An 8571-nucleotide genomic window follows, 5' to 3' on the forward strand; every position below is an offset into this window, starting at 1 on the left:
ATCCAAGACATAATTTTGAAATAATTAAGCTAGGCCTGTGTGCAGAAGTCACTGTAACCAAGCTGTGATTTGTTGCTAGATCTTTTCATCCTGATAGTGTGTCTGTCATGTCTTAAGTGCTGTCTCTTCCTCCACTAAACTAAAAATGCAGAGTTGAACAGAACAGGGATGAGGATGGAGCTGAGGGCAGAGGAGATGAGGCTGGACAGGGCAGAGGAGCTGAGGATGGACCGGGCAGAGGAGCTGAGGATGGACAGGGCAGAGGAGCTGAGGATGGACAGGGCAGAAATGAGGACACTGAGGGCAGAGGAGGTGAGGCGGGACAGGGCAGAGGAGCTGAGGATGGACCGGGCAGAGGAGCTGAGGATGGACAGGGCAGAGGAGCTGAGGATGGACCGGGAGGGACAGGTGCAGATGAGCATGTAGGTGCAACTGACAACTTCCCTGACTGCTGGAAGAGACAGCAATATGATTATTTTAAAAAAAACTACCCATTTCTTGTGGCAAAAAATAAAAAATTGGGATGTGAAACATGCAGTGCGGCATCATCACTTGGGGCAGAGAGAACAGGTAAACTCAGATACACATTTTCCAGTGAATGGCAAAACTGCAGAGTAGGTCCATATGGCAGTAGTACAGAGAAGCAAATGAAATCTTTAAGAAAAAAAATAAATGAACATAGTGCCTCCCAAAGTCACAAAATTGCAGAAGATATACTGAAAAAACAAGGTGAGCAAGCTCTTGAGTCAAGTTTTTTGAAAACACAAGGTGAAATTTTAGCATCAACTCACAATGTCTTTAGAACAGCGTACTACCTGGCAAAGGGCAACAGGCCTTACTCTGATCATCCTAACCTAGTAGAGCTACAGAGGATGAATGGTGCAAATGTTGGCCGTGTACTCCATTCCAATGTCACATGTGCAGACATAGTGCATTTCATATCTGTAGAGATGAGACAGGCATTACTGAATAGTATTAAACAGACTCAGCCAAAGCTCACAGTTATTGTGGATGAAAGCACCTCATTCAGTAAGAAATCGTGTCTCATTGTGTACCTCAGAACATCTGTCCATGATTCTGAGCCTCTTACGTTCTTCTTAGATTTGCTTGAATTAGAAAGTACAACAGCAGATGGAATCACTGGTGAATTACTCAAATGCCTCTTAAAACATGGTCTTCATGAGGATTTTCTAAAAGAATGTCTGGTGGGTTTCTGCTCTGATGGAGCTGCCGTAATGGTGGGGAAAAAGAATGGAGTGTACACACAACTTAAAACTAAGTTCCCAGGTCTCATTGGTTGGCACTGTCTGAACCACAGGTTGGAGTTGTCCGTGTCAGATGCTGTGAAGACATGCACTGAGACCAACCACTTTACAGCTTTCCTTGACAAGTTGTACTGCCTATACCATCAGTCACCCAAGAACCTTAGAGAACTTGATGCTGCAGCTTCTGAGGTTGGTGTGTGTCTTAGGAGAATCGGTAGAGTCTTAGGGGTAAGGTGGGTGGCTTCATCTTTCCGAACAGTGAAAGCCATTTGGATGATGTATGCTGCACTCCACAGTCATCTCACAGCTGCAGGTCAAGATGTTAACAGAACATCAAGTGAGAGATCTATGTATTCGGGCCTAGCTGTTAAATTGAGTTCGGATGCATTTCTGAGGAACCTGGGACTAATGATGGATGCACTGGAGGAACTCAAAGACCTGTCTGAGGCCCTGCAGGCCAGAGAGACATTAGACTGTCTCAAGCAGTGAACCTCATTAAAAGACAGACTGATGTGTTTACCGCCATGAGTGAGGATCCAGAAAATGGCCCCTTCTATAGAAAGGCATGTGAGGCAGTGCAGCAAGGGTCTTTCAATGGCATAGCACTTCATGGTGATAGAGGGCAGAAGGTCATCAACCCAACCAAGTTTTATGAGGCCTTATGCCAGAGCATGAAGGAAAGAATGGTGAGGAGTGAAGAGGAGTCTCTCTTCACCAAGATTAACATCTTGAATCCCGAAACATGGCCGAGCCCTCTACCTGTGATGTATGGGGAAAGTGAGTTGAGGGAACTCTGTGACCAGGTAAAAGTTGGTTTCACTGGAGTGAAACAAGCTTACCGTGAGTACAAAAACAAACCAGACACAATGCAAAAGGCCCTTCTCACACTTAGACATTCCGTTAATACCATTTCTGTCAGCAGTGCAGAGTGTGAGAGGGGGTTTTCAGAGATGAATAATGTTGTGACTCCATTGAGATCCAGATTGAATGTGGAGAATGTGTCGGCTTTGATGTTCATTAAGCTGGTTGGCCCTCCTCTCAAATCTTGGAAGCCTACCAGGTTTGTCAGAAAGTGGGTGGCAACCAGAAGGTCAGCTGATCACTTGGCCTGTAGGAAAAGGGAAAGTAATGATGTGGTATCTCCATATCAGACCATATGGGAGGTAATGAATTAGATGCACATGATGCAGTGTAAATAGAAAATGTAGTAACAAAGGGATTACCATTGCCCATTATTTGTTCAAATGTTTGTTTTCATCCATGTCAATGTACCTTAAAGACATATTGTTTTTGTTGTTTGTTTTTGTGAAAATAAAATCAGCTCTTAATGTGACCTCATCAAACACACTCAAAATCTACAGTGTACATATTAAGCAACATATAAAAAATGCTAATTTCTTTAATGTACTAATATAACGACTATCATGGATTTTTTTTTTGCAACCTTAATTTTGGCTCTGCGTACTCTGCGTATGGGGAGCGGCGGCCCCTCTGGATCAGAGCCCCCCCACATATAAAATCCCAATTTAACCACTGCATATCACCTTTAATCAAGGAAACGTTTCGCGGGTCTGCAGGCTGCATTATTGGCATGTAAACAGCAGGTGGTGCTGCTGTGCTGCCGTGTTCCTAAACATAATATTTGTTCCAGTCCGCTGGATCTTCATTCCCAACACACCAACGCACACACATGTGTCGAGGAGCGTCGCTAGCAATTGAAAACATTCGGAGCTGTAGCCCAGAAGTTAGTCATTTTAAAAGGGGGTTCGGGGGAAAATTGGGCTGATGAAATATGCAATTGTAACGTAGTTTGAGAAGGAATGGAAAGACCAATCGTCATGTCTGACTCACGTGGGGGCAGGCCTACTGAGTAGGTTAATGTTTACGTTAAGGATAGGAAAGTGCACCACAGACACCAGCACCCAAAATGAGACATTAGAAAAGCCTGAAGCCAAATAAACAGTGTCATGCGCATACCCAATGAATTCAACCGGGTTGAATTCACTGCGGGTCTCCTGAATCTGTGAAAGCAGCGCTAAACAGCAATATCGACGTGATGCGCTATGCATAGAGAATACAATTTGCAACATTTTGCAACAAATGATTCTAAATCTGCCCATAAAATGTTAAACTTCACTAATTGTTCATAGTCAACTAATATAGTCCATTTATTTAAGCTCTCAACAGCATAACCATATGCTTCGCCACATTGGCGGGAAAACACGGCACACGCAAAGTACATCCATGGAATCAGCCGTTCAAAGCCAGTCTGCATGAATGTATGACAACTGGATGGCAGGGGATGCGGACAAGGAATACACCGCAGGGGGGACATGAGAGCCCCAGCTGAGCGGGTGAAAAACTCCTGAATTGTGTGTGTTTGTGTGTCACTCTGTTCGAGCCTGCACGAGAGTTCAATGTTGTCATTGGCTGTTACGTCTGACCAATCGCAGTTCAAGGCCGACCTGGGCTGTACCACTTCGGGAGGGGGCGCTCAGTTACTCCCCTCTAGACAAAATGCGACGTTGACAGATTGTATGTGTTGCGCGTGTAGAGTGAGTGAGAGGTTGCACGGCTCAGGCTACCGGACGGCGCTGCAAGGGACTTTTATAAACGCAATATTGTTATCCTGCAGTAATCAGCCCGGCGGCCCCGAAACGTTAACGGCCCACAAGGAATTCTCCCGACTCGCCCGATTACCACTCCGCCTGTGTGTGCGTGTGTGTGTGTCTGTGTTTTAGCATGCGTGCAGGCGTTATTTGATGCAACCTACGGTTACTAATATTCATACTGGTTTGAATAATACATTTGATAGTATTTTGCATCTTTGCTGAGCAAGAGTTTTGTTCGAAAGTTCAGTGATTGAAACAAATAAAAGCCCGGGCTATTGAAGTGTTACGGTCAGGGGCGTTTCTAGGTTTCTGAAAGATCCGGGGCTTAGCCCAGGGCCAAAACGTAACTGCGCATGCAATTTTTGAAAATAATAACAAATAACAAAATAAACAATGTATGCAGTTTATTAATACCAATGGTAAAAATATAGATTTTCACAAACTTCCCTTTGTCTTAACAAAAAAGTGCCTCATTCATAAGCACCAACATTAAACATTTAGATAATAAATGAGTCACATAGTCATATATGTATTCTTCACGTATTTTTATTAGTTTCACAATAGTAAACAATGTCTGAAAAAGTATACAATGCAGAAATGCAGAAAGATAAGATGTTTAAAAGGCAAGAGCCTTTTAAATATCTTATCTTTCTGTAGTCATGCGTTTGTCTTTGTTCATTTCTTTTCTTCTACAGTATATCTGTCTTTACTTTACACTTTCCATATTGTGTATACTTGTACATTTGTCTGTGTATTATTAACTGTTACTCTACATGTATTGTCTTTCTTTGTTCATTTCTTGTTTGTAGTGAACTTTTTATTTTCACTCGTTTCACTGTTTCTTGCTCCTTTCTTTGGACCTTTGTCCTTTGAGCACAAGTGGGTATCTCCTTGGTTTGACTTGGGCGAACCGGTCAATGACTTCACCATGGTCTAAGCCACAAAGCGCATCCTTCTCCACTGCCATAATAGCCAAATTATGTAGCCTCTCCTGACCCATGGTTCTCCTCAGCCAGGTGTGGACACGGCGCAGTACACTGAACGACCGCTCACACGTGCAACTGCTGACAGGTATTGTCAAGGCTGCTTGGACAACTGAGCTCAAGGTTGGGAATATGTCTGGGTGAAGTAGCTTGTAAACACTGCCCATGTCAGAAACGGCACCTTCTCTCTTTCTTCTAGAAAGGAACTGCTTTGCCACCAGGATCTCCTCTTTTTTCAATGACATTTTATAATGTGTTGCAATCAGCTCTAGGGAATCCTCACAGAAGAAATCAACGGCCGCTGGGTTGCAAGCTTGAATGCCTTGCATTAGCTCTGCCCCCACATCAGAAAATCTGCTGTTTAGCTCAGTTACCATACGGTCAAGACATGGGTACAACAGAGTTTGTTTCAGCTGGTCTTCTGTGCCCAGATGAGCCCTTGTACCCAAGGTGGACTCTATTGTAAAGTCCTCCATCACCCTCTGCTTGTGCCTGCGACCACTGTGACTCTCACATATGTTGTTGGCATCATAGATGTGTTTTGCTTCATTGTAAAGCTTGTCTGCCATTTCATTGGTTCGGATGGATTTCAGTGTGTCAAGGACTGCATCTTTAAAGAGTGTTGCTTGGGCCAAGTCCACAGAATCCTTCTGAAGGTACAGGTGCAGCCCCTCTGTAGTTGACAGCATACTCCGGAACATGACCAGCAGGTAGACATTTGAAAACCTGGACAGCTTTGACAGTAATCCGACTGCCAGAGGTGTTGCACTCTCTTCCAGGCACTTTAAAACAGCTGGCAGATTGTTGAGCATTGCTCTCACAGACTTCACCTGACATGCCCATCGGGTTTTTGACAGCTGGACAAGCTCACTCTTCTTCAAGCCCAGCAGCATCTGGACATCAGAGAATCTCTGATGGTTTACGATTGATACACTGAAGAAACAGTAGACACTCTCCAATGTCTCAAACAGGTCACTGGCTTCTGGAACAGCCCTGCACGTATGGCAGAGAACCAGGTTCAGCTCATGAGCATAGCAGTGTACGTACACTGCTTCTGGGTGTTTCTCACGAAAGCGAGCTGGAACTCCACTTACTGAACCACTCATAACGGAAGCTCCATCATAAGCCTGAGCGACACACAGGAGATCATTAAGGCCATTCGACTCCAATACATTTTCAATTGCGTCAGTGATGCACTGTGCATTCAATCCCTTATGGGTGACAAGTTCAAGGAGACGCTCTTTGACTCAGCTGTAACATAGCGCACACAAACAGCAAGCTGTTCAACGTGGCCATCTCTTGCCTCATCAGCCATCACTGCATACATTTTCGATGCCTTGATCTCTTCTACGATGGTTGCAGTCACTTCATCAGCACAACATTCGATCATGCTGGTCTGCGAGGAAGGACATAGATATGTTGAATGAGAAGGGGCCTGGTAGTTCTGGAGGAAGGGGTCAAAGGTTTCAAGGAGCTTCATTACTTCTAAAAAGTTTCCCTGATTCAGGGAGGAGCTGGTTTCATCATGACCACGGAAAGCAATGCCTTGTTTCCCTAAAAGGCTAGTGACGGCCACAATGCGCTGCAGGTATTCTCTCCTTTCACTAATCTGACTGGAATTTTGGTTCATTCATTTGGTCGACAACATCGCCTTCTGTTAGCGTAGCTCTGTAATTCTTCCAGGCCAGGATAGATGACTTGTGGACAGCACTTGCCTCATGCTCTCGGTAGCTATCCAAGGCCCTTTTCCAGTTATTAAAGCCCTCAGTGCTGAGGAGGGCATCTTTGCTGGCTCTAGGGTTGTGTTTCCCAAAGAGCTTGCATGAGAAACAGTGTGAAGAGTTTCTGCTCAAAGAATACTCCAGCCAGTCAGAAGATTCAAACCATTTGTCCTGGAAAGACCGTTGCTGCTTTCCAAAACTAGTGGAGGGGTACTGGTCCCGTCTGGGTTGCTTTGGGCCTGTTTCTCGTGTCCCTAAATCATTCTTTCCTAACAGGTTCCCTGTGCTCCCTGACCCTGAGCCACCTGTATTTCCAAAAAGGGGAAAAAAGCGAAATAAATCTATGGCCTCCTTCTCCCCCCTTTTTAAAACATGATTAAATAAAACTCTGCTATCCACAACTTGCAATTAATGGGCACTGGCAAGGATGTATACTGGGATACACTGCTGAATATTATACAATTGTGGACTAGAGATATTGGTATAGATACTCCTCACGTAGCCTACAGGTACCTGCACTTGCACTGTCCTCACTCTGGTCAGCAGCATCACTGGCAGCTGCATCTATGTATGCTGACTCTGCCCTTATCTCTGAAAATGTATAAAAGAATAAATAAAAAAAAGTTAAGCTGTAGCCTACTGTAAACTTAAGATCAATATTCTATCAAATAATTGCATTTAGAAATTTTAATTTCAAACATTATAATTAGGTTACTAAAATATGTTAAATACTACATGTAAGTGGTGTCATTGTGTTGCTCGTCAGTATTGCTTCCTCCTGCTAGTTTGCCTTCATTGGTCTCGAAACCAGGTCCTCTGATTTGCGACCACAATTGACCACCAAATAAACGTGTGTGCTATTAGTTATGCCAAGGACAAAACGACCTATTTTTTGGCGCAAGTGGGAGGTCTTTACCTCTTTTTATACTGAGAGGGAATTCACCAGGTCGACTTTGTTACAAAGACACTCTTAACATAGCCTACAGGTACCTGAACTTGCACTCTCCTCCCTTTGGTCTCCTGCATGAACCCTGACTGCATCCTTATCTGCTATCATACCTGAAAATGAAGGATGTGCCATTATATGCTTAAAGAGTTCAACAAGAACAAGAACAACAAAAAAACCTTCTATTCCCATTACCTCCTTGGCTGCCAACCACTTTTGGAGCAAAAAACATTGAAATCCTTCTTTGTGACATTGTTGTTTGCAGGTCCCAGGGGGTTGGGACTCTACAGCAGATGTCGTTATAATTCTCTGTTAACAAACATAAATGAGTCAGTACACTTATGCAGCCGGTCTCATTCCCTGTTGCCATGAGAATCATGTATTAACATAAATATTTCTAACTGTTATTCTTTTAATTTCATATCATATCTTCATATTATTGTCATCAACTTTCATGTACAAAGCGGTCATTTCGATTTTTTTTCGATTTTTTGTTTATTTTTTTTTTTTTACCAAAAAATTAGATCCGGGGCTTTAGCCCCGAATAAAACAGCCTAGTGACGCCACTGGTTACGGTACCGCTGTCATGCACCTACCCAGAGTCAAGTGGACCGGGTTTCACTGCGGGTCTCTCTTCTTATATCCATCTTACCAAAGATATTTTATTACTGTCCTTCTCAACACTCTGATCTCACTAAAAGGCTAGCAGAACGAAACAGCAATATCGACGAGTTGCGCTATGCATAGAGAAGAAAGAATACCGACGTTGAATTTGCAACATTTTGCAACAAATGATTCTAAATCTGCCCATATATGGACATGTCAGAATGTTGCGGTTTCCACTGGCTACAATGTTGCATCTGTGGCTGCTGGTAATGCAACCACAAAGAAGTAACTCTACGGGGCTATTTTCATCATTATTTTATTTTTTTGACGGCACAGCGATCCGGGGCTATTCCCAAAACAATCCGGGGCTATAGCCTCGAATGCCCCCGGTTTAACGACGCGCCTGCATCTATTGGTCAGATGAAGGGGTGAGGGAGG

At 43.8% G+C, this 8571-nt stretch overlaps 1 pseudogene across 1 annotated transcript in view; it reads left to right on the forward strand.

The window, feature by feature from the left end:
* The window catches only part of LOC307084814 (BOLA class I histocompatibility antigen, alpha chain BL3-7-like), a 15765-nt pseudogene that overhangs the window by 4348 nt on the left and 2846 nt on the right, over window positions 1-8571 (forward strand). The window lies entirely within an intron of this gene.

The sequence above is a fragment of the Pollachius pollachius genome, assembly GCF_949987615.1.
Source record: "Pollachius pollachius genome assembly, chromosome: 13".
NCBI lineage: Eukaryota > Metazoa > Chordata > Actinopteri > Gadiformes > Gadidae > Pollachius > Pollachius pollachius.